At 45.6% G+C, this 21,971-nt stretch overlaps 5 non-coding genes and 5 pseudogenes across 5 annotated transcripts; all 10 read right to left on the bottom strand.

Annotated features, from left to right (window-relative positions):
* Window positions 1–365: 365 nt before the first annotated feature.
* LOC142500578 (U2 spliceosomal RNA) lies at window positions 366–556 on the bottom strand. The gene has a single exon (XR_012803122.1). It is a non-coding gene; the product is annotated as a U2 spliceosomal RNA (small nuclear RNA).
* Window positions 557–1,379: 823 nt separating this feature from the next.
* Window positions 1,380–1,587, bottom strand: LOC142500137 (U2 spliceosomal RNA; annotated as a pseudogene).
* Window positions 1,588–7,601: 6,014 nt separating this feature from the next.
* Window positions 7,602–7,792, bottom strand: LOC142500577 (U2 spliceosomal RNA). The gene has a single exon (XR_012803121.1). It is a non-coding gene; the product is annotated as a U2 spliceosomal RNA (small nuclear RNA).
* Window positions 7,793–8,615: 823 nt separating this feature from the next.
* LOC142500760 (U2 spliceosomal RNA) lies at window positions 8,616–8,814 on the bottom strand. The gene has a single exon (XR_012803279.1). It is a non-coding gene; the product is annotated as a U2 spliceosomal RNA (small nuclear RNA).
* A 579-nt stretch (window positions 8,815–9,393) lies between these two features.
* Window positions 9,394–9,548, bottom strand: LOC142500345 (U2 spliceosomal RNA; annotated as a pseudogene).
* An 823-nt stretch (window positions 9,549–10,371) lies between these two features.
* LOC142500576 (U2 spliceosomal RNA) lies at window positions 10,372–10,562 on the bottom strand. Its single transcript, XR_012803120.1, has one exon. It is a non-coding gene; the product is annotated as a U2 spliceosomal RNA (small nuclear RNA).
* Window positions 10,563–11,385: 823 nt separating this feature from the next.
* LOC142500575 (U2 spliceosomal RNA) lies at window positions 11,386–11,576 on the bottom strand. Its single transcript, XR_012803119.1, has one exon. It is a non-coding gene; the product is annotated as a U2 spliceosomal RNA (small nuclear RNA).
* An 823-nt stretch (window positions 11,577–12,399) lies between these two features.
* On the bottom strand, window positions 12,400–12,575 carry LOC142500132 (U2 spliceosomal RNA; annotated as a pseudogene).
* A 3,402-nt stretch (window positions 12,576–15,977) lies between these two features.
* LOC142500165 (U2 spliceosomal RNA) lies at window positions 15,978–16,153 on the bottom strand (annotated as a pseudogene).
* A 3,649-nt stretch (window positions 16,154–19,802) lies between these two features.
* On the bottom strand, window positions 19,803–19,979 carry LOC142500171 (U2 spliceosomal RNA; annotated as a pseudogene).
* Between the last annotated feature and the right edge of the window lie 1,992 nt (window positions 19,980–21,971).

The raw sequence follows: 21,971 nt of genomic DNA, 5'->3' as shown, positions 1-21,971 counted from the left end.
CAAGAAGCCAGCAAGTCAAGGCATTTGCTGCTTGCTGCTTGCTGCTTGCTGCTGCAGTGTTTGCTATGCAGGCTATTTGGATACAGCTTCAACAGGAGTTTCTTAGGCATCTGCTCGTTCGGACTGAATTAGGCTAGGCAGCAGGCGGCACTCCTGCTCCATGCGAGGAGGAGCTGAAAAGAAAAGAAAGTAAGAAGCCACGCAAAAGAGCAAACAAGACACAGCAAAAAGAAGGAGGCTTTATTTTGTCGTCATTTCATCTTCTTCTTTCTTTGCAAAAGAAAGAGCCAAAAATGCATGTTTGTTTTTTTTCTGTCAGACAGTCATTTGTTTCTATTTTTTGATACAAGCCAAATATCCCCAAAGGGAAGTGCACCGGTCCTGGAGGTACTGCAATACCAGGTCAATGCGTGGAGTGGACAGAGCAAGCTCTTCTTCCATCTCCCTGTTCTAAAAATCCATTTAATATATGGTCCCCAGATAGGGGACGTATCAGATATTAAACTGATAAGAACAGATACTACACTTGATCTTAGCCAAAAGGCCGAGAAGCGATAACCAGAAATGGGCCCCCGCCTGAGCGCCGCCCGACGGCCAGGGGCGCTACGCTTTAGGGAGAAGGGCAGAGGGAGCCGCTGGCTGCCCGCTCGCCTCCTCCCCCAGCAGGCCTGCCTCCAGTCCCTCCGCTCCTCCCGACACAGCCCCGGGGAGTCTATGCAGCAGCGGCGGCGACGACGACGACGGATGCAAAAGCCAAAGACTTTCTATGGAGTAAAGAAAAGCAGCCGCACACACTGCTGGGGGGCCCGCATGGCCAGCAAACAGCCAAAAAGGCACATGCTTCCAGTTCTTTTTCCGGCACCAGGCTTCGTCTGCTTATTTGCATAGGAACCGCCCACTTTTTCTCTGCTAGCCGACTCGTCCGGGCTGCCATGAAACTCAGGCAGCAAGCATGCAAGCAGCCAGTGGCTGGGCTTTTCAGTTCAGGTCATTTCAGCCAGCCAGCCATTGTGACAAGAAGCCAGCAAGTCAAGGCATTTGCTGCTTGCTGCTTGCTGCTTGCTGCTGCAGTGTTTGCTATGCAGGCTATTTGGATACAGCTTCAACAGGAGTTTCTTAGGCATCTGCTCGTTCGGACTGAATTAGGCTAGGCAGCAGGCGGCACTCCTGCTCCATGCGAGGAGGAGCTGAAAAGAAAAGAAAGTAAGAAGCCACGCAAAAGAGCAAACAAGACACAGCAAAAAGAAGGAGGCTTTATTTTGTCGTCATTTCATCTTCTTCTTTCTTTGCAAAAGAAAGAGCCAAAAATGCATGTTTGTTTTTTTTCTGTCAGACAGTCATTTGTTTCTATTTTTTGATACAAGCCAAATATCCCCAAAGGGAAGTGCACCGGTCCTGGAGGTACTGCAATACCAGGTCAATGCGTGGAGTGGACAGAGCAAGCTCTTCTTCCATCTCCCTGTTCTAAAAATCCATTTAATATATGGTCCCCAGATAGGGGACGTATCAGATATTAAACTGATAAGAACAGATTTTTTTTTTTTTTTTTTTTTTTTTTTTTTTTTTTTTTTATTTCGAAAAAGACATATATCCTAGTTACAGAAAAAAGAGAAACTCAAACTTTTTGAAAAATAAAAAACCTCCCCAACATTACAAGAACCCCAACATAAGCAATAGGATTTTTAGTCCATATCACATTCTTGTAACAAATTTAGCATTTCTGTAACATATCTTCATATGCTTTTCCCCCGCAGCCTCCTGCTGTGGGGGGGAGCATCGGCCCACCTCTACTCTCCGATGCCCCACAAAAAGGGACCCAAAAAGGCACAAAAACTGCCAATTAATCAGCAAATATTTTGCTTTTAAACACAAATTTTGACTATTTTTAAAAAACTTTTCCCTTTTGTAAAAGCGTTTGGAACATTTGTTTTACAGTAATATTTAAAGAAATTTATTTAAAAACCAGTCTCAGTGTTTTTATTTATTTCTTTAAAATGGTGGACCATATTTGTACTCCCCATAGGCTTTCTCTTTCTTTATTCCCTTTCTTCCTGTCCAAGAGATAATATAAATACATTTGACTAAAAGCTAGGGAGATGCAATCATTCACTGGTATTTCTTCTCTAAAATATAATAAAACGTTTCTCACTTTCCACAAGGCTTCTTTTATACAATTAATTATTTTCCAGGTAATAATGTTTTGATTTTTGTTTTTAAGTTCAAAACTCCCAAAAAAAACTACATCTGGGTCTAGAATTTTTAGGCCACCAATCCACTGCAAGAGCAAGAAAACTCTTCCCCACACCTTTTTAGCATAATTACATGACCACATAATATGTAAAGTTGTCTCATCGTGTGGACAATTCTCCCTTGGGCACTTGGCGCTCGTCGCCAGGCCCCTTCTGTGTTGGAAGAACTTGCCTGGCAAAGCTTGGTGCGCACATAACCATGTAATGTCCTTTTGGTTATTAAAAAGCTCCTTTTCTGACACTCTTTCCCAGGCTTTTTTACATCCCTGCTCGTTTACATTCGGGATAATGCACATCTTTTCTCCTTTTTTTATGCTCTTGGTCAGCTTTTTTTGGTCTGTAACTTCTTCTAAAGATTTGTTTTGTAAACTAAATTCGTTTAAAATTTTATCTAAAATCTTATATGTGTCTGATAAATTTAAAACATGGGGTGTTTTTAACGATGTTACAAACCATTTATATTTTCTTGCAAAAAAACCTATTTCATACTTTAAAAATACAGACCAATAATTTCCCCGTCCAAGGTTTAAAAGGCAAAAGGCAAAATACTTAACATACAGAAATAATCTGAGTTCTGGGAAGCCTCTTCCTCCGTTATTCTTTTCTTTATAAATAATTTCCCTTTTTAATTTTTCGTTTTGTGAACTCCACAAAAAAACACAACACAACCTTGTTATTTTCTGTATGTCTCCAGTGGAGGGAGGGAACACTAAACCTATATATAGCAAGATTGGGAGAATAACCATTTTTATTATTAAAATTTTGCCTTCCATTGTTAATTTCCTTAAATACCACATCGTGATTTTTTCCTTGATTTTTTTTATACATTTTTCCCAGTTTTGATCTCCTTCATTTTGTTCATTAAAATTAACACCCAGTATGTCAACCGATTCTTTTATTGGGATATCTGGTATAGTTAGGGGTTCCCAATGTCCGATTTTTAGGATATTACTTTTGTTGAAATTAACTTTAAAACCGGAAGCTACACTAAAAAATTCTAACTGTTTAATGGTTCTTTTTAATGATATTTGGTCTTTACAAAAAATTGTAATATCATCCATGTAGCCAATGACTTTTGCCTCTACACCTCCCCCTCCTGGTAGGGCAACACCCCTGATCATCTTGTCTTTTCTAATGACGCACAAAAGTGGCTCCAGGGCACAAATGAACAAAAGGGGAGAAAGGGGGCACCCCTGCTTTACTCCCGACTCTAGTATCACACTTTCAGTTCTAAAACCATTAATTAAAAACTCACTTGAACAACCATCATAAAAGGATTTAAGAACATTTAAAAAACACTCTGGTATTCCCATTTTATTTAACACCAAAAATAAAAATTCATGGGAAAACCTATCAAAAGCTTTTTCAAAATCGATTGATAAAATCATTAATTTCTGTCCCCTCTCTTTTGTATTATTTATAATATTTTTAACCAGGTTTAAATTCTCCCAGATGTTCCTTCCTGGGATTGCACATACTTGATTACTATGTATTACCTTATCCACCACTTTTTTAAATCGGTTTGCACATATTTTTGCTAAAATTTTATAATCAGAGTTTAAGAGCGTAATAGGTCTCCAGTTTTTAATATCTGTCTTATCTCCTTTTTTATATAAAAGTGTCACTGTGCCCTTTTTCCATGAAGATGGCAATTTTTTAAAAACAAAACACTCTTTAAGAATACTCAGTAGATCTTCTTTTAAAATATCCCAGAAGGTGACATAAAATTCTATTGGTAGCCCGTCTTTGCCTGGTACCTTGTTTGTTTTAAAACCTTTAATAACCTCTAAGATTTCTTCCATTTTAAGATCTTCTTTTAAAAAACCTTGATCATCCTTATTTAAAACAAGCGTTATTTCTTTTAAAGCATCCTCTGTAAAATATTTATCAATCTTCTTTTTATTAAAAAGTTCTTTATAAAAAGCTGCTACTTTTAAAAGAATACCTTGTAAAGTTTTTTCCCCATTCATTTCTTCAATTAATTCTTTTTTCTCATTCTTCTTCTTAAAAAAATATCTGGTACATTTTTCATTTTCTTCTATGTGTTTTATTCTGGAATTAAAAACAATTTCTTTCCCTCTTGCCTCTAAGAGTTTTTTTATTTGTTTTTTTTGCTTCAGCTATTTCTCCCTCAACCACACATCCTATGTCTTTTAATTTATGCAAGGTTTGTAATTGTATATTTAGGTTTTCAAAAAAAGCCCTTTTTTCCCTTGCTTTCCCCTGTCCTGTTTTTATGAAAAAAAATTTTGTCTTTCTTTTTATATCTTCCCACCATTTAAAAACTGTGGTGCCTGGTTCCTTTTGTTTTTGCCATTCTTTAAAACTTTTCCTAAAATTGTCACATATATCTTTATCTTCCAGCAGGCTAGTATTTAATTTCCATTCACTTTTATTTCTTTTCTTTACTTCGTCGCTTTTTATTGTAAAAGTTAAGATTTTATGATCTGATAAAATATTCTCTATTAAAACACACTTTAAAGGCTTTAGTTCTTTCGAACAAAAACAAAAATCTATCCTGGAGCAGGTTATCCCATTGCTCCAGGTCATGCCTTCCGCTTCTGGTTTTCTGGGGTTACACACTTTAAAAACATCCTGTAGTCTAAAATCCGTTTTGATATTTTCTAATTGCCCTGAAGTTTTATCAAAATTTCTACTGACATTTTTCCCCAATCTTTTTTCTCCCTTTAAAATGCAGTTAAAATCCCCGCTTATTATTTGAGGACAAGAACTGTCCATAAAAAGGGTTAAAAGCTGAAGTGTTTCGGATCTTTCTTGCTTATCAGGGGGAGTATATACATTAATAAAATCCCATCTGCAGCCATCTATTAATGTACTGACTTTTATAAGTCTACCCGGTTTTATTTCATTTACAGACATTATTTCTACATTCCCTTTGAATAAAATGGCAACCCCTGCTGATTTATTTTCATTTGATCCTGACCACACTGATGGCCCCTGTGACCAGTCCTTTGCATATTCATTATAATTTTGCATATGCGCAATACCACATTCCTGTAAGAAAAAAACTGTCACACTCAATGTAGTCAGATAATCAAACACCATTCTCCTTCTTTTCCTATCTTTTATGCTTCTCACATTAAAAGATATACCTTTTAAGACAGCCATTTTGATTTTCAATAGTCCATGTCTGTCCCTATTTCTGGAAAGTCTGGCCTCTCCATACCTGTAAAACACTCAACTGCATCATGTTCAAGATATTCATCTGAACACGGAGAGACATTCTCAACTCCTCCATAAAAATCAGTAGAAAAGGTTTCTATTACTTCCGTACCTGATATTGTGTCCATTTCCCCAGATTCTTGCAGAGTATCAGCCACCTCCGAGTTCTGTAAAGCTGCGTATCTGGCGGTTAGCTCCACCTCAGGATGCGTCACTTCCACGTAGGTTTTGACTTTAGCTGTTCTTTTCCTTTGTTCTTTCCCCTGGGAGATTTTACTCCTTTTAGCCCTTGCAGTTTCCCAGAACCCGTCTCCAGGACCCTCCGAAGCCTCCGCCTCCGAGTGTTCTTTTGACTCCGCTCTGTCATCATCTGCTCCAGGTGTTACTGGTAGTCTTGGCTCTCCAGGGGTCAGCTGTTCCTCGGGCGTCTCCTCTACAGCCACAGGTGTCTCGTCTTTGGTTGCTGATTCCTCTGCGTTCTCTGGGGTCAGGCCTCCATTTGTTTGCTCTGGTTCCTTTTCATTTGATTTTTTTTGCTCCTCCATGTTTGTGCGTGAGCGTTGAGGGCAAGACATATAAACATGTCCTGTTTTTTGGCACAAATTACATTTCCTCATTGCTTTGCAGTCTTTAAGATCATGGTCAGAGGCCTCACAGTTGGTGCAATGCTTATCCTCTTTGCAAGATTCTTTTGTGTGCCCGAATTTTGTGCATAACCGGCAATATAAAGGCATTCCTGTGTAGTATAAATCCCCGTTAAACTTGCCCAGTTTAAACCTGGCTGGGGGTCTCATTTTCCCATCGATCCCTTCTGGGTCTTTTTTAAAGATGACTAAGAATTTTCTTTTTGAAGTCCAGATACCATATTCGTTATTTATATTTCCCGCAAAAACAACTTTTTCACAGTATCTGTCTAAGAACATCTTAATCTCGCTTGCAGGTACATGTGGGGAGTACATCTTAACAATTAGCAGTACTTCTTCATTGGAGTGGTGCAGTGTGACTCTAACTCCTTGCAGGAGGGGGTCATCAATCTTTTCCTTAAGTTTTTTGTGAAAGTTCGTGCAGTTGAAAGCGTTTGTAAAAGTCACATCATACACCCCCCTTCTGGGATAGTCCTGTATAGCCAAAATATATTCCACTTTCATTTCAAACAGTCCCAATAAAAGTTTCTTAACGATGTATCCCAGATCTTTTCCTTTCCTGTCAATTTCAGTGAATTCGAATCTTACCGAGTCCTTAAGCCGCGCGTAAGCCGGCACAGTTCCGTCGTCGAACGACATCGTGTCGATCCCTCCTCGAAACGGCCCAAGACACTTGGTCTTAGCCAAAAGCCGAGAAGCGATAACCAGAAATGGGCCCCCGCCTGAGCGCCGCCCGACGGCCAGGGGCGCTACGCTTTAGGGAGAAGGGCAGAGGGAGCCGCTGGCTGCCCGCTCGCCTCCTCCCCCAGCAGGCCTGCCTCCAGTCCCTCCGCTCCTCCCGACACAGCCCCGGGGAGTCTATGCAGCAGCGGCGGCGACGACGACGACGGATGCAAAAGCCAAAGACTTTCTATGGAGTAAAGAAAAGCAGCCGCACACACTGCTGGGGGGCCCGCATGGCCAGCAAACAGCCAAAAAGGCACATGCTTCCAGTTCTTTTTCCGGCACCAGGCTTCGTCTGCTTATTTGCATAGGAACCGCCCACTTTTTCTCTGCTAGCCGACTCGTCCGGGCTGCCATGAAACTCAGGCAGCAAGCATGCAAGCAGCCAGTGGCTGGGCTTTTCAGTTCAGGTCATTTCAGCCAGCCAGCCATTGTGACAAGAAGCCAGCAAGTCAAGGCATTTGCTGCTTGCTGCTTGCTGCTTGCTGCTGCAGTGTTTGCTATGCAGGCTATTTGGATACAGCTTCAACAGGAGTTTCTTAGGCATCTGCTCGTTCGGACTGAATTAGGCTAGGCAGCAGGCGGCACTCCTGCTCCATGCGAGGAGGAGCTGAAAAGAAAAGAAAGTAAGAAGCCACGCAAAAGAGCAAACAAGACACAGCAAAAAGAAGGAGGCTTTATTTTGTCGTCATTTCATCTTCTTCTTTCTTTGCAAAAGAAAGAGCCAAAAATGCATGTTTGTTTTTTTTCTGTCAGACAGTCATTTGTTTCTATTTTTTGATACAAGCCAAATATCCCCAAAGGGAAGTGCACCGGTCCTGGAGGTACTGCAATACCAGGTCAATGCGTGGAGTGGACAGAGCAAGCTCTTCTTCCATCTCCCTGTTCTAAAAATCCATTTAATATATGGTCCCCAGATAGGGGACGTATCAGATATTAAACTGATAAGAACAGATACTACACTTGATCTTAGCCAAAAGGCCGAGAAGCGATAACCAGAAATGGGCCCCCGCCTGAGCGCCGCCCGACGGCCAGGGGCGCTACGCTTTAGGGAGAAGGGCAGAGGGAGCCGCTGGCTGCCCGCTCGCCTCCTCCCCCAGCAGGCCTGCCTCCAGTCCCTCCGCTCCTCCCGACACAGCCCCGGGGAGTCTATGCAGCAGCGGCGGCGACGACGACGACGGATGCAAAAGCCAAAGACTTTCTATGGAGTAAAGAAAAGCAGCCGCACACACTGCTGGGGGGCCCGCATGGCCAGCAAACAGCCAAAAAGGCACATGCTTCCAGTTCTTTTTCCGGCACCAGGCTTCGTCTGCTTATTTGCATAGGAACCGCCCACTTTTTCTCTGCTAGCCGACTCGTCCGGGCTGCCATGAAACTCAGGCAGCAAGCATGCAAGCAGCCAGTGGCTGGGCTTTTCAGTTCAGGTCATTTCAGCCAGCCAGCCATTGTGACAAGAAGCCAGCAAGTCAAGGCATTTGCTGCTTGCTGCTTGCTGCTTGCTGCTGCAGTGTTTGCTATGCAGGCTATTTGGATACAGCTTCAACAGGAGTTTCTTAGGCATCTGCTCGTTCGGACTGAATTAGGCTAGGCAGCAGGCGGCACTCCTGCTCCATGCGAGGAGGAGCTGAAAAGAAAAGAAAGTAAGAAGCCACGCAAAAGAGCAAACAAGACACAGCAAAAAGAAGGAGGCTTTATTTTGTCGTCATTTCATCTTCTTCTTTCTTTGCAAAAGAAAGAGCCAAAAATGCATGTTTGTTTTTTTTCTGTCAGACAGTCATTTGTTTCTATTTTTTGATACAAGCCAAATATCCCCAAAGGGAAGTGCACCGGTCCTGGAGGTACTGCAATACCAGGTCAATGCGTGGAGTGGACAGAGCAAGCTCTTCTTCCATCTCCCTGTTCTAAAAATCCATTTAATATATGGTCCCCAGATAGGGGACGTATCAGATATTAAACTGATAAGAACAGATTTTTTTTTTTTTTTTTTTTTGTAGCCCGGGTGGTGAAAAAGTGATTCCACCTCAAAAACCGTGCTCGTGGTCCAGTGAGACCAGGTGCGCTCCACATGTGACAGTCTTCTCCGAAGAGTAGGCTAGTCCGGTTCCATGACGTCTTCCTCCGGAGAGTCCGACGTCCTTCTCGTTCCCTCCTAGTGCAGCTGCGCCGCAGGAGGGTCCAAGTCTTTAGGGTTTTCAGCGTACGCCTACTAACCCACCGTAGTCTTTTCCCGAAGGAGGGGTGACCACCGACCAGCACTTAGTCTTCTCGCTCTCCGAAGAAAGAAGGGTGACTATAACCCGACACCAACAAACAAAAAGAGTTCATAGTGCAAGTGCTCCTGTGCGCTGTGTGATGCAGTGCAGGAAGTGCTCTGACAGACGACACAAAAAAGTGTGCACGAGTGCACGCCCAGCCCTTTGCAAGGCCAGGCGGGTGAAAAAAATATTGGCTTGTCCCCTCAGCGGAAGGCAATAAGGGGGGCCAAAGTGCGGGAAAAATAGGGGACGGTGCAATAAAATCAGTGCAGATCAAGTGCTCGTAAGTGGTGGCCGGACGCCCAAAACGACCAACCACAGTGCAGCAAGTGATACTCCACCAGGTTTTCCACGCCTGGTGGTGCAAGATTAAAAAGCCCGGGCTACTTTGCATCCGCCCTCTCAGCCCATGACCAGACCAAGTGATGCAACTAGGGCCATCCTTCACAGGACAGACCCTACACTTGATCTTAGCCAAAAGGCCGAGAAGCGATAACCAGAAATGGGCCCCCGCCTGAGCGCCGCCCGACGGCCAGGGGCGCTACGCTTTAGGGAGAAGGGCAGAGGGAGCCGCTGGCTGCCCGCTCGCCTCCTCCCCCAGCAGGCCTGCCTCCAGTCCCTCCGCTCCTCCCGACACAGCCCCGGGGAGTCTATGCAGCAGCGGCGGCGACGACGACGACGGATGCAAAAGCCAAAGACTTTCTATGGAGTAAAGAAAAGCAGCCGCACACACTGCTGGGGGGCCCGCATGGCCAGCAAACAGCCAAAAAGGCACATGCTTCCAGTTCTTTTTCCGGCACCAGGCTTCGTCTGCTTATTTGCATAGGAACCGCCCACTTTTTCTCTGCTAGCCGACTCGTCCGGGCTGCCATGAAACTCAGGCAGCAAGCATGCAAGCAGCCAGTGGCTGGGCTTTTCAGTTCAGGTCATTTCAGCCAGCCAGCCATTGTGACAAGAAGCCAGCAAGTCAAGGCATTTGCTGCTTGCTGCTTGCTGCTTGCTGCTGCAGTGTTTGCTATGCAGGCTATTTGGATACAGCTTCAACAGGAGTTTCTTAGGCATCTGCTCGTTCGGACTGAATTAGGCTAGGCAGCAGGCGGCACTCCTGCTCCATGCGAGGAGGAGCTGAAAAGAAAAGAAAGTAAGAAGCCACGCAAAAGAGCAAACAAGACACAGCAAAAAGAAGGAGGCTTTATTTTGTCGTCATTTCATCTTCTTCTTTCTTTGCAAAAGAAAGAGCCAAAAATGCATGTTTGTTTTTTTTCTGTCAGACAGTCATTTGTTTCTATTTTTTGATACAAGCCAAATATCCCCAAAGGGAAGTGCACCGGTCCTGGAGGTACTGCAATACCAGGTCAATGCGTGGAGTGGACAGAGCAAGCTCTTCTTCCATCTCCCTGTTCTAAAAATCCATTTAATATATGGTCCCCAGATAGGGGACGTATCAGATATTAAACTGATAAGAACAGATACTACACTTGATCTTAGCCAAAAGGCCGAGAAGCGATAACCAGAAATGGGCCCCCGCCTGAGCGCCGCCCGACGGCCAGGGGCGCTACGCTTTAGGGAGAAGGGCAGAGGGAGCCGCTGGCTGCCCGCTCGCCTCCTCCCCCAGCAGGCCTGCCTCCAGTCCCTCCGCTCCTCCCGACACAGCCCCGGGGAGTCTATGCAGCAGCGGCGGCGACGACGACGACGGATGCAAAAGCCAAAGACTTTCTATGGAGTAAAGAAAAGCAGCCGCACACACTGCTGGGGGGCCCGCATGGCCAGCAAACAGCCAAAAAGGCACATGCTTCCAGTTCTTTTTCCGGCACCAGGCTTCGTCTGCTTATTTGCATAGGAACCGCCCACTTTTTCTCTGCTAGCCGACTCGTCCGGGCTGCCATGAAACTCAGGCAGCAAGCATGCAAGCAGCCAGTGGCTGGGCTTTTCAGTTCAGGTCATTTCAGCCAGCCAGCCATTGTGACAAGAAGCCAGCAAGTCAAGGCATTTGCTGCTTGCTGCTTGCTGCTTGCTGCTGCAGTGTTTGCTATGCAGGCTATTTGGATACAGCTTCAACAGGAGTTTCTTAGGCATCTGCTCGTTCGGACTGAATTAGGCTAGGCAGCAGGCGGCACTCCTGCTCCATGCGAGGAGGAGCTGAAAAGAAAAGAAAGTAAGAAGCCACGCAAAAGAGCAAACAAGACACAGCAAAAAGAAGGAGGCTTTATTTTGTCGTCATTTCATCTTCTTCTTTCTTTGCAAAAGAAAGAGCCAAAAATGCATGTTTGTTTTTTTTCTGTCAGACAGTCATTTGTTTCTATTTTTTGATACAAGCCAAATATCCCCAAAGGGAAGTGCACCGGTCCTGGAGGTACTGCAATACCAGGTCAATGCGTGGAGTGGACAGAGCAAGCTCTTCTTCCATCTCCCTGTTCTAAAAATCCATTTAATATATGGTCCCCAGATAGGGGACGTATCAGATATTAAACTGATAAGAACAGATACTACACTTGATCTTAGCCAAAAGGCCGAGAAGCGATAACCAGAAATGGGCCCCCGCCTGAGCGCCGCCCGACGGCCAGGGGCGCTACGCTTTAGGGAGAAGGGCAGAGGGAGCCGCTGGCTGCCCGCTCGCCTCCTCCCCCAGCAGGCCTGCCTCCAGTCCCTCCGCTCCTCCCGACACAGCCCCGGGGAGTCTATGCAGCAGCGGCGGCGACGACGACGACGGATGCAAAAGCCAAAGACTTTCTATGGAGTAAAGAAAAGCAGCCGCACACACTGCTGGGGGGCCCGCATGGCCAGCAAACAGCCAAAAAGGCACATGCTTCCAGTTCTTTTTCCGGCACCAGGCTTCGTCTGCTTATTTGCATAGGAACCGCCCACTTTTTCTCTGCTAGCCGACTCGTCCGGGCTGCCATGAAACTCAGGCAGCAAGCATGCAAGCAGCCAGTGGCTGGGCTTTTCAGTTCAGGTCATTTCAGCCAGCCAGCCATTGTGACAAGAAGCCAGCAAGTCAAGGCATTTGCTGCTTGCTGCTTGCTGCTTGCTGCTGCAGTGTTTGCTATGCAGGCTATTTGGATACAGCTTCAACAGGAGTTTCTTAGGCATCTGCTCGTTCGGACTGAATTAGGCTAGGCAGCAGGCGGCACTCCTGCTCCATGCGAGGAGGAGCTGAAAAGAAAAGAAAGTAAGAAGCCACGCAAAAGAGCAAACAAGACACAGCAAAAAGAAGGAGGCTTTATTTTGTCGTCATTTCATCTTCTTCTTTCTTTGCAAAAGAAAGAGCCAAAAATGCATGTTTGTTTTTTTTCTGTCAGACAGTCATTTGTTTCTATTTTTTGATACAAGCCAAATATCCCCAAAGGGAAGTGCACCGGTCCTGGAGGTACTGCAATACCAGGTCAATGCGTGGAGTGGACAGAGCAAGCTCTTCTTCCATCTCCCTGTTCTAAAAATCCATTTAATATATGGTCCCCAGATAGGGGACGTATCAGATATTAAACTGATAAGAACAGATTTTTTTGTTTTCCATAAGTGTTTATTGGTTCATAAATCAAAAACATACAGAGTCTTACTTTTCAGAAGAAAAAAATTCCAAACATCAAACATAAGATAAACAGCTCTTGTATATACAAGCAATACATCCAGTATTCTTCAAAAAAAAACCCTGAAAAAAACCTCTCCTCTATTTATACCCCCCATACTTATACACTGATGATGCATAAGTATTAGGGTATTTTCTTTTAAGACCTTCAAAATACACTTCAAACTCCTTAATAGAAGACTGTGCCCTTTTAACAATTACTTCTTCTAGGTACTCTATGTGCTGTTCTGTATTTAGTCCCCTATGTTCCTCTTTTACCACATGAAACCAAAATGTTCTGTTTCCCACTTTCTCCTCAACTATCCTCAATTTAGCGTCTAAGGCTTTTTCCCCTGGTGACTCTCCCGGTGGGTACTTCTGGGTCAGTTTTTTCTCCTCTCCCTTACTCTCACTTCCGCTTACCCCACTTCCTTGTCTTTGAACTTTGATTCCCTTCCCTATTTGCTTTTGGTCCTTTTCCCAACTTTTCCTTGAAGATGAACTATCACTCCCACTTTCTACCACTTTCAATTTCCTCGGTGTTACCTTTTCCCACTTTTGTTCTGCTGTTCCTCCTCTAGCTTCCTCCTTCAAACTTGCTTCTCCCTCTCGTCTAAACTCCCCTCCCCCTTCACTTTCTGACGAAGAGATCGGTCCCCAATCACTCCCACTACTCCTATTACTTGATGGTGCTGTTCTCTGTGTTTGGTTCTCCGAAATACTAGGGTATCCCTCAAAATCACTATGCTCTTTCTCCCTTTTGTCTGGCATGATACTTTCCGGGGTTTCTTCTATCACTGTCACCTCTGTAGAGCTCACTGGATTTTTTACTTCCTCCTCACTAACGTCTTCTAGCTCAAAGACTATTTTTTCCTCCTTTTTTTCCTTAGGGACTGCTCTACCCTCTTTCATCTCCACCAACTGTATCTGTTCTTTTTTCATTTCCTCATATTTCTCTTTTGTGATGTTTTTCCTTTGATGCATTACTTCTTCTAATCTCTTTATTATTTGCTGATCTGTACTCCCCTTATGTTGCTTCCTAAAAATTCCTACCCAGAAATCTACCTCTCCAACTGCACTGTGAAATTCCCCCATTTTTTCCCTTAATGTACACTGCCTTGGTACTTCTCTCATCTGTTCCTTCCCTATCTTCCCTCCCTTCTCTACTTTTTCCCTAGGCCCCTCTCTGTTCTCTTCCCCCTGGACATCCTTCACTTCTATACTGTCTACTTCCTGTTGACTTTTACGTTTTTGGGGCTTCTTTTCCCCAACTGTAACCTCCATTTCCTCCTCCTGTTCTTCACAAGACTTCCCCTCCCTCCCCTGTGCATCATGAAATTCCATACTTTCCCCCCAGTTTGGGGCAGGCGTACTCACAGACCCTGCTTTCCCACCCTTATCCACTGCCTGATCAGAGTCTCCTCCTTCCTTCTTTTCCCCACCAAAACTTTGGGCAACAGAGTCCAGAAAAAAATCTTCCTCTTTCTTTTCCTGGGCGTCACTCTTTTCTAAGTGCTCCAGGTATATCTCCGTCAGTCTAGGATCAGTCTCTATCTCAGGGGTTTCCTCCACCTCCGAGGTCTCCTTGTTCTCATCTATCATCAGGGAGCTCTCACATTCGTCTCTCCCCCGATCAGGACTCATAGCCTGAGCATAGCTTTTTTTCCTGGTGCATTGTCTTGCCAAATGTCCACCCTCCCCACACAGATCACATCTCCTGGGCACATCACATTTATTTGCTGTGTGCCCTTCTTTTCCACAATTACGACACACTTGACCTGTTTTTTGGCAGTTCTCTCTGGTATGCCCGTACTGTAGGCAATTCCGACAATACAAAGGTTGTCCTGGAAAAAACAGGAAACCTCGATTTCCCCCTATGCTGAAGCTTGAAGGGGGGTTCCTGACTCCTCCTGTTCCAGTCGGGTCTGGCATAAAGCGGACCCAGAACCTTCTTTTCCCGTTAAAGATCCGAAACGAATTCTGCAGTACTTCTCCGCCTCTCACCGATGTACAATACCGCTTTAAAAACATCTGGATTTCCTCTTTCGGCACATACGGATTGTACATGTGGACCGTTACCGGCCGTTCGTCCATCCGAAAGCTAGGATATATCTTTATCCCCCGCATGCTGGGATCTCCCATCAGCTCCTTCATCTTCTCAAAGCAGTCCAGGCATTTTCCTTCCTGATAAAAGGTCACATCGAAAGTGCCTTGACGCTGGAAATCTTGCAGGCAATAAATCTCCTCTGCTTCCACGCCAATCTTCCGAAGCATCTCCACCACGATAAACTGCAACGAAATCCGTCCTCTCTCTTCCTCGTCGACGGCAACACGGATTGTGTTCCTCAAATGCGCCCAAGACGCCATCTTGTCTTTTGGATCGCCCTCCGAATCAGCTCGGGATGGCGTGTCACCCCAAAAGCAGCATGCGGCTTAAGACTCTTTCGAGCCGATGCCGCAAGGCCAAGGTGACACAGTCCCAGCTAAGCCCCTGACCCAGACACAATGATCTGAGCCAAAAGGCCGAGAAGCGATAACCAGAAATGGGCCCCCGCCTGAGCGCCGCCCGACGGCCAGGGGCGCTACGCTTTAGGGAGAAGGGCAGAGGGAGCCGCTGGCTGCCCGCTCGCCTCCTCCCCCAGCAGGCCTGCCTCCAGTCCCTCCGCTCCTCCCGACACAGCCCCGGGGAGTCTATGCAGCAGCGGCGGCGACGACGACGACGGATGCAAAAGCCAAAGACTTTCTATGGAGTAAAGAAAAGCAGCCGCACACACTGCTGGGGGGCCCGCATGGCCAGCAAACAGCCAAAAAGGCACATGCTTCCAGTTCTTTTTCCGGCACCAGGCTTCGTCTGCTTATTTGCATAGGAACCGCCCACTTTTTCTCTGCTAGCCGACTCGTCCGGGCTGCCATGAAACTCAGGCAGCAAGCATGCAAGCAGCCAGTGGCTGGGCTTTTCAGTTCAGGTCATTTCAGCCAGCCAGCCATTGTGACAAGAAGCCAGCAAGTCAAGGCATTTGCTGCTTGCTGCTTGCTGCTTGCTGCTGCAGTGTTTGCTATGCAGGCTATTTGGATACAGCTTCAACAGGAGTTTCTTAGGCATCTGCTCGTTCGGACTGAATTAGGCTAGGCAGCAGGCGGCACTCCTGCTCCATGCGAGGAGGAGCTGAAAAGAAAAGAAAGTAAGAAGCCACGCAAAAGAGCAAACAAGACACAGCAAAAAGAAGGAGGCTTTATTTTGTCGTCATTTCATCTTCTTCTTTCTTTGCAAAAGAAAGAGCCAAAAATGCATGTTTGTTTTTTTTCTGTCAGACAGTCATTTGTTTCTATTTTTTGATACAAGCCAAATATCCCCAAAGGGAAGTGCACCGGTCCTGGAGGTACTGCAATACCAGGTCAATGCGTGGAGTGGACAGAGCAAGCTCTTCTTCCATCTCCCTGTTCTAAAAATCCATTTAATATATGGTCCCCAGATAGGGGACGTATCAGATATTAAACTGATAAGAACAGATTTTTTTTGTTTTAAATGTTTATTTACATTCACATTTTTACAAGACAAATAAATTTTGTACATTCACAAAACAACATTTTCAATTTAACTTTTCCACCAATCAGACATACATTGCATAATTTTACTTACATCCTCCTTAGTTCAGCCTATCTTTTTACTTTTCTCATTGCATGCTATTTGTTTCTCCAACACCTTCCTATATCTTTCAATTTCTGTCTCAAACTCCTTTGGCGACATCTTTTCCTTCCAAAAAAGCATCTTCTCTAGTTCCCCTATTCTTTGGTCTATCCCCCCTTGAGGGTTTGCCTTCTGTATCATCCCATACCACCTCTTTGCCTCTCCTATTTTCTCCTCAACCTCCTTTATTTTCTTGTCTAAAAATTCCTTTTTTCTCTCCATATCCCAGCTTGTTTTAAACACAGAGTCCCTTTCTTCCTTTTTACTTGGGCGTCCCTTATCCTTTTCTTGCACCCCACTTCCTTCACTTTCTGATCTCTCTGCCATTGAGGCAGCTCCTCCTTCACTTTCACTCCTACTTGTCCCTCCCACTTTCCGTTCTAGCATCCTTGTTGCCTCCCCCCCCTCTCTCTCTTTATTTTGCTTTCCACTTCTTTCACTTTCAGATGAGGAGATCCCTCCCCAATCACTCCCGCTACTCCCATCTATTCTTAACATTTCTGCTACTTTTTCCCCACTCACTCCACTCACCCTCACTTTCTCTTTTTCCCCAACTATCTGCCTACATACTCCTACTATTTTCTCTTGTTCTAACCTCTTTACATTACCTTTTCCCACAGTTTCCTTTGCTATCTCCTGTCTTTTCTCTTGACTTTCTAACGATGTTCTAACCCCCCAATCCTCATCTCTTTTTGCTTTTACACCAGGATAACCTACAAATTCATCTTCCACTCTCCCCTTCCTTGCTACTATGACCTCACTCCTCTTCCCCTGATCTACTTTACACATACTTTCCTCACCTTCTATCCTAAGTACCTTCTGAGATTCCTTTCCTTCTAATGTGACCGTTTGTGTGTCTACAACTATCTTACTTTTGTCTCCTTTCTGAGTTATTTTACTTTCTTCTGACTCACTCACAGATGTGATTTCAGGCTCTCTTCTAGTTCCCCCTATCACCCTCCTTTTTGGTGTATCCTGTAAGCTATCACACCTAGCGATAGAAAAATCCTGTTTAATTTCACTTGGTCCATCTATTCCCTCTACCTCCCCCTTATCTGGCTTACGTTTTGAAGCTTTTCTCTCCATACCTGTTACTTCCATTTCCTCCCCTCCTTCCTCTTGCCCTTTTTCTAAATCTCTCACCGCTTCTTGTATTGCTTCCAACGCTCTATTCACACTTCCTTCACTTACTTCACTATCCTGATGTAACCCTTCCTCCAAGACTTTTAATTTACTAGCCTCCTCCATTAGCATTGCTTCTCCTTCCTGTCTAGCTTTTTCCTCAATCAACCATTTCTTCTGATCTTTTCTTAAATTCAAATATTCTTCTACCGTCATATGAGCTCTTCGACTCATAATATCCTCTAATTCTCCAATTAACTCCTCATTACTTATATTCTTTCGTTCTGTGCGAAATACATCTACCCATAACTTCACACCCCCCACTTTTTTTTCAAACAAATTCATTTTTTCTGTTAGAGCTTCGTCCTCCTCTTGCAATTCTACTCTCTCTGCCCAATCTGTACTTTGAGTACCAACCAGTTCTCCTTGCAGAAACTCTGGGGTTTCGTCTACCTCTGAGATCCCCCCCTCCTGCAAGTCCATTTTTCCTTCTTCTGTCTGAAATTTCTTAAAGATAAGTCCAACAAAGTCTGAGGTATCTCCAGACTCACTACCCCTTGCTGTTTGGGCATAAGACTTATTTTTTTTGCACTGCCGTGCTAAATGTCCTCTTTCCCCGCACAAGTCACACTTTTTTGGGACTCGACAGGCCGTTGCTGTGTGTCCTTCTTCTCCGCAATTGCGGCATACAGTCCCGACTTTGTCACACTCTTCTTTGGTATGTCCATATTTGTGACAATTCCTGCAGAAAACAGGCTGGCCAGGGTAGTTTAGAAAACCCCTTTCCCCACCAATGGCAAAACTTGCAGGCGGTTGCATCACTCCTCCTCCTCGATCTGGATCAGGCTTAAAACGAACCCAAAATCGCCGCTTTCCGTTGAAGAAACCATATGCATTCCTTAACACTTCTCCCCCCCTTACCAGGGAACAGTATCTCCTCAGGAAACAAGCAATGTCTTCCCTCTGCACAAAAGGATTGTACATGTGTACAACCAGCGGTTTGTCTTCCAGCATAAAACTCGGGGCCACGCTGACTCCCGTCAGCCTTGGATCATCCTTCTTCTCACGGCACATCTCATAAACATTCCAGCAGTCTGCATCCGAGATCAGGGTCAGGTCATAAAAGCCCTGCCTTGGGAAGTCTTGGAGGCAGTACACCTTAGACGCATCCAGCTCCAGCATCTCACCAAGAATTTTCTCCACCACATGTTGCAGTCTCACGCGATCTCTCTCGGCTTCCTCGACCAGGAACCGGACTGTATTCTTCATGCCACCGTACGCCATCGTCCGCCTTGAATAAGCTCGGGTGCGGCACCCTAATTGCAGCAAGTGGGTTAAGCCCTTTCGGGCGATCCCACAAGGCAAAGGCGCCGGCCCCTCACTTTCGCTCGCTCATGATCACCTCTCGTCGCTCGAGATGGCGTGCCCCCCCAAAAGCAGCAAGGATCTTAAGCCCCCAAAGGGGCGATGATCCAGGGCCAAGGGAGCACAGTCTCAGCAATCACCTCTCAGCCAGACACTTGGTCTTAGCCAAAAGGCCGAGAAGCGATAACCAGAAATGGGCCCCCGCCTGAGCGCCGCCCGACGGCCAGGGGCGCTACGCTTTAGGGAGAAGGGCAGAGGGAGCCGCTGGCTGCCCGCTCGCCTCCTCCCCCAGCAGGCCTGCCTCCAGTCCCTCCGCTCCTCCCGACACAGCCCCGGGGAGTCTATGCAGCAGCGGCGGCGACGACGACGACGGATGCAAAAGCCAAAGACTTTCTATGGAGTAAAGAAAAGCAGCCGCACACACTGCTGGGGGGCCCGCATGGCCAGCAAACAGCCAAAAAGGCACATGCTTCCAGTTCTTTTTCCGGCACCAGGCTTCGTCTGCTTATTTGCATAGGAACCGCCCACTTTTTCTCTGCTAGCCGACTCGTCCGGGCTGCCATGAAACTCAGGCAGCAAGCATGCAAGCAGCCAGTGGCTGGGCTTTTCAGTTCAGGTCATTTCAGCCAGCCAGCCATTGTGACAAGAAGCCAGCAAGTCAAGGCATTTGCTGCTTGCTGCTTGCTGCTTGCTGCTGCAGTGTTTGCTATGCAGGCTATTTGGATACAGCTTCAACAGGAGTTTCTTAGGCATCTGCTCGTTCGGACTGAATTAGGCTAGGCAGCAGGCGGCACTCCTGCTCCATGCGAGGAGGAGCTGAAAAGAAAAGAAAGTAAGAAGCCACGCAAAAGAGCAAACAAGACACAGCAAAAAGAAGGAGGCTTTATTTTGTCGTCATTTCATCTTCTTCTTTCTTTGCAAAAGAAAGAGCCAAAAATGCATGTTTGTTTTTTTTCTGTCAGACAGTCATTTGTTTCTATTTTTTGATACAAGCCAAATATCCCCAAAGGGAAGTGCACCGGTCCTGGAGGTACTGCAATACCAGGTCAATGCGTGGAGTGGACAGAGCAAGCTCTTCTTCCATCTCCCTGTTCTAAAAATCCATTTAATATATGGTCCCCAGATAGGGGACGTATCAGATATTAAACTGATAAGAACAGATTTTTTTTTTTTTGTGTTAAATATTTTTTATTTTCATCTTTCCATTTTTACAACAACGTAAAATAAAACATTTCAGAAAAATTTAAATTTTACACACTGTAAATCTTTTCTTTACAATATTCCCTTTACACTCTTCATCCTTCACCTTCTATTTATTCACATTCTAAACTCATCAAAACCATTTCGCTACGATACCCTTCCTCTCCCCTATCCTTCTCTTCTTTCCTTCCTTCTCTTCTTTCCACATTACTCCAAAGATTTCCCACTTGCTCAACACTCTCATTTTTGTACTTTCCTTTCCTTTCCTTTTTTCTTGCTTTAACCTCATGCCACTCACTTTCCTCTTCTTCTTTTTTTCCACTACTTCCCTTTCTAGATTCTAAACCACCCTTATTTTCTCTTCTGCCCCCTTCTTTCTCTTCAGTCTCTTTTTCTTTTTTCCTTTCCTCCTCCTTCTTCTGCTTTTCCCTACTTCTTTCCATTTCTAATAATACTTCACTGACAGGTCTCATATTTTCCTCGTTAAACACAAAATCCTCCTTCTTCTGCTTTTCCCTACCTCTTCTTTCCATTTCTAATATTATTCCACTGACAGGTCTCATATTTTCCTCGTTAAACACATCTTGCTTCAAAATATCTGTCTCTTTTCCAAACTCCCCTCTTTTCCCTTCCACACACTTAGCTGAAAGCTGTCCTTTTTCCCCACATTTATTGTACATCACTTCCTCAGGTTGCCCTGGAAACTCCAGTACTCCCTTATCTCTACCAATGCAAAACCTTTCAGGTGGATACATCAATCCCTCCACCCCCTCTGTATTGGGTCTGAGTCTGACCCAAAAACGACGTCTGCCATTATACAGTCCGTATGTATTCCTCAATTTAGTTCCGCCTTTCACTGTTACACAAAAGTGCATTAGAAATTCCTCAATGTCCTCCTTCTTCGTGAACACATTAAACATCTGCACTATTACCGGTCTCTCCACTTGCAGAAATCTTGGTATCACTCTGATTCCTTCCATTCTTTTGTCACTCACGATCGCTTTACATTTTTCATAAGTCTGTCGACATTTCTTCTCCTCCACAAAGGTTAAATCCATGATTCCTTCTTTCAAAAAATCCTGAAGGCAGTATATGTCTCCATACTCCACTCCCAGCAAATCTCTCACAATTTCCTCCACGATATATCCAACACCGACACTGGCTCGCCTGGATCCCACGATCTGGAACCGGATGCAGTTCTTCTCGTTTGCTTTGTCCGCCATCCTCTTTCACGATCACCGTCACCTCTAGTTCCAGGTGCAGCGCCCTAATAGCAGCAAGGGGGTTAAGTCCGTTAGAACGATCCCCCAAGGCCAAGGCGCCGGCCCTTCACCGTCTCTCTCTCTTCTCTTCCTTGTCCGCCAAACACAAACATTGGCTCCGGAGCGGCACCCTTATAGCAGCAAGGGGGTTAAGTCTGTTAGGACGATCCCCCAAGGCCAAGGCGCCGGCCCTTCACCATCTCTCTCCTTGTCCGCTCCTGATCACCTCCCGCTGCCTGAGATGGCGCACCCCCCTAATAGCAGCATGAGTCTTAAGTCCCCTCCGGAACGATGACTCAAGGCCAAGGGGGCACAGTCTCAGCAAAACCTCTCAGCCCAGACACTTGATCTGAGCCAAAAGGCCGAGAAGCGATAACCAGAAATGGGCCCCCGCCTGAGCGCCGCCCGACGGCCAGGGGCGCTACGCTTTAGGGAGAAGGGCAGAGGGAGCCGCTGGCTGCCCGCTCGCCTCCTCCCCCAGCAGGCCTGCCTCCAGTCCCTCCGCTCCTCCCGACACAGCCCCGGGGAGTCTATGCAGCAGCGGCGGCGACGACGACGACGGATGCAAAAGCCAAAGACTTTCTATGGAGTAAAGAAAAGCAGCCGCACACACTGCTGGGGGGCCCGCATGGCCAGCAAACAGCCAAAAAGGCACATGCTTCCAGTTCTTTTTCCGGCACCAGGCTTCGTCTGCTTATTTGCATAGGAACCGCCC

This window comes from Ascaphus truei, chromosome 7, assembly GCF_040206685.1.
Source record: "Ascaphus truei isolate aAscTru1 chromosome 7, aAscTru1.hap1, whole genome shotgun sequence".
Classification (NCBI taxonomy): Eukaryota; Metazoa; Chordata; class Amphibia; order Anura; family Ascaphidae; genus Ascaphus; species Ascaphus truei.
The sequence above is the reverse complement of the archived record's forward strand: the minus strand, read 5'-3'. Positions and strand labels throughout refer to the sequence as shown.